This window comes from Oryx dammah, unplaced genomic scaffold, assembly GCF_014754425.2.
Source record: "Oryx dammah isolate SB20612 unplaced genomic scaffold, SCBI_Odam_1.1 HiC_scaffold_12, whole genome shotgun sequence".
Classification (NCBI taxonomy): domain Eukaryota; kingdom Metazoa; phylum Chordata; class Mammalia; order Artiodactyla; family Bovidae; genus Oryx; species Oryx dammah.
The window spans coordinates 16,361,824-16,365,208 of record NW_024070196.1 but is presented as its reverse complement, the minus strand read 5'-3'; positions in this window follow the sequence as shown (position 1 = coordinate 16,365,208).

Here is a 3,385-nt window from a genome sequence, read left to right as displayed (position 1 = left end):
GTCTTGAATCCCTGGATTCTCCTGCACCCCTGAGTCTGAACACAGAGTCCAACTTTCTCGATCAATGACTAGTGCTCCCCTTGGCTTAAAACCATGCAGAGGCCTCCACATGAGGGGCAACACGTGATCCCTTCAGGATCTGCCTGCCACTGCCTCTCCCTGCCCCCAGCCCCTGCCACTGGGTTGATAACTTGACTCAAGTTACAATGTAACCTGGCACATATTGCGATGAGTGACAAGAAGAGAGTGGCACTGAGAGAGAGGGGTCTGATCCTCAGAGGACTGTTGTTGTTGTTCAGTTGCTAGGTCCTGTCCGACTCATTTGCTACCCCATGGACTGTAGCCCACCGGGTGGGTCCCTCAGTCCGTGGGGTTTCCCAAGCAAAAATACTGGAGTGGGTTGTCATCTCCTTCCCCAGGGGATCTTCCTGACCCAGGGATCTAATTCACATCTCTTGCATTGGCAGGTGGATTCTTTGTATCACTGCGACACCTGGGAAGCCCATAATCGCCTATACTTTAATGTAAAATAAAAAGATTAGGGAGATGGATAACAGAATGTGGGTCAGATGGACAGCAAACAGGGAGACTGCTCAGTCTGTATATTCAAAAGAAATCAAGGGAGTGTCCAACCAGAAGCCAGAGAAAAATGCTCTAATAATGAGTCACAATTCCTTGCTCAGCTTTAAAGTCTGAGCCAGTTTTTGGATCTGGAAACCATCAAAAGAGAAAAGATCAGATCCACAGGAAGAAGGACTTGAAATATCATAAAAGATTTACATCATAATAATTTCCCCAGCCTTCCCCTAGAATGTTTTTTGAAATTTTCTTGGCTAACTATAGTGGGAATAATGGAAACATCAAAACATTCCTCAATGGAATGGCAGATACAGGAATTTATCTGCCTTCTTTTAAGCTTTGGGCTCTCCCGGTAGCTCAGATGGTAAAGAATCTGCCTGTGATGCAGGAGACCAGGATTTGATCCCTGGGTCAGAAATATCCCCTGGAAAAGAGAAGGGCTACCCCATTCCAGTATTCTTGCCTGAAGAATCTCATGGACAGAGGAGCCTGGTGGGCTACAGTGTATGGGGTTGCAAAGAGCTGGACATGATACTTTCACTATTAAGCTTTACAAGAAAGACATTTGCAAAATTGTAAAATAGTATCACTCTCCTCTGTTTTATATTTGGGAAAATATGGTTATTTTCATAGAAATGTGCTATTCATGCTAATATGTGATAGACTTATCAGGGTAATTTCCAATAAATGAACAGCTAAAATTTTATCTGTTTTATTTTTCATATATGTGTGTATTTGACTCTTTGAGACTCTTTGGACTGTAGCCTGCCAGGCTCCTCTGTCCATGGGGATTCTCCAGACGAGAATACTGAAGTGGATTGCCATGTCCTCCTCCAGGGGCTCTTCCTGACTGAGGAACTGAACCCTGGGTCTCTTATGTCTCCTGCATTGGCAGGCAGGTTCTTTACCACCAGTGCCATCTGGGAAACCCGAGTTTTTTATGTGGTAAATATCAACTGACTATAACCCACATAAACAAATGTTTGTTAAAATTCTCAAGTTTTAATTAAGAGTTTTTAAGGGGTCCTGAGACAAAATTTAAGAAAAAATTTAAAACTACTACAATAGACAACATTAGAAGCTAAATCATCTGTATAATACTGAAGCAAGTCATACAGTCTCTCTGACCTAGTTTCATCATGTGTAAAATTAGGAGTTAATGATACACATGTAAAAAAAAAAGTGATTAGAAGGCCAAGAGCATGAAACATTATTGTTTGAAAGTGAAAGTGAAGTCGCTCAGTCGTGTCCGACTCTTTGTGAGCCCGTGGACTGTAGCCCTCCAGGCTCCTCCGTCCATGGGATTCTCTAGGCAAGAATACTGGAGTGGGTTGCCATTTCCTTCTCCAGGGGATCTTCCTGACCCAGGGATTGAACTCAGCTCTCTTGCTTTGCAGGCAGACACTTTAACCTCTGAGCCACCAGGGAAGCCCACATTATTGTTTAGTTGTTACCAATACTATTCTATTTTTTTCTGTGAGAAAGGAAGCAATAATATTTGCTAAAATTAATGAAGTGGTAGAAGTTTGATGAAAGGGGAAATTTGAAAGTCCTCATGGAAAATGAGAATGATAGGCTTGATTAGGAAAACATAGACGGCTAGCAGGGCAATTTTGAGAGACCTGAAGAGGTCAATGACTTTGGATTTAAAGTAGAATCATGATTATATACATTTTTCCCTCTATAATAACACTCAGAAGTTCAGTATAGGAAAGAAACGGCAAGTTGTTGAATTAACAGAATTCGGCACATTCCAGCTCAGGAAAAAAAAGGAAAATTGTGAGTGAAATGATGAACTGTGTTTTAAAAGCTGGGGAAGAAAAGAGTATATTGATACCGAGAAAAAAGAAGGATGAAGCGATTCCAAGTCTTCATTACGGACAACTGAGAGAGTTGACAATATAGGAGGTTGGATGGTTAAACGCTGGAATTTTGGATTTCAGTAGTTCCACCTGACAAGTCTTGTGGTAGTCATGACCGTGGGTGTCCGTCTTGGAGCAGAGATGATGGCTACTGGAGATGAAAGCCAGAACCCAAGAGGACAGGTCTTCCATTTAGATGTTCATGGGACTTCCGGTGATGGCCAAAGTTGGAACCAAAGATTTTCATCAGTAAGGAGAAAGTAACACAAAGCAACAAGGAAGGATAAAAAGTGGCATGGCTACATAAAAAGGAGGAGGGATCATAAGAGTAGGTCACTGGGGAGCGAGGAGACAGACCCTAAGCTCCTAACCAAGACATAAAGGAAGTATGGAAAAATAAGCCATCTTCACTTTAAAGTTTAAAGCAAGCAGCCTCTGGGAGGGAGAGGATGTTATGTCTCAGCTAAAGACAGGAAGAGCACACTGGAGATCTAGAATGTGGAAGAATTTATTCACAAAAGACTGGAATTCCAGAGGCCAGTGGAAACAGACAAAGCAGGGTAGTACAGGACGTCACGGGCAACTAAAGGTCCAGCTTGTGCAGCAAACATGAAAAGTGGTTGTGCGGGAACAAAAAAGTTTCCAGAAGAACTAAGCAAGAATTTTCTGTTTGTACCTGATCCAGTACCAGGTTGTGAGTCTCTTTTTCCTTTTAGATTTTTCTCTTCCTTTAGTGTTCTCCTTTTCTGAAAACAGAAAATTGATGGGCCCCTTCCCAACCACTTTCCCCTTCCCGTTCCCTCCTTTTTCCTCCTCTCCCCTCCTCTCCCAGGTTCTCGGCAGGGCATTGGGAGCCCCGCCCCCCGCGGGAGGAGCAGGGACGGGGCGGAGCGAACAGAAGTGGGCGGGCCCTCCTCTATGGACGTGTAGCCGTAAGGACGCTG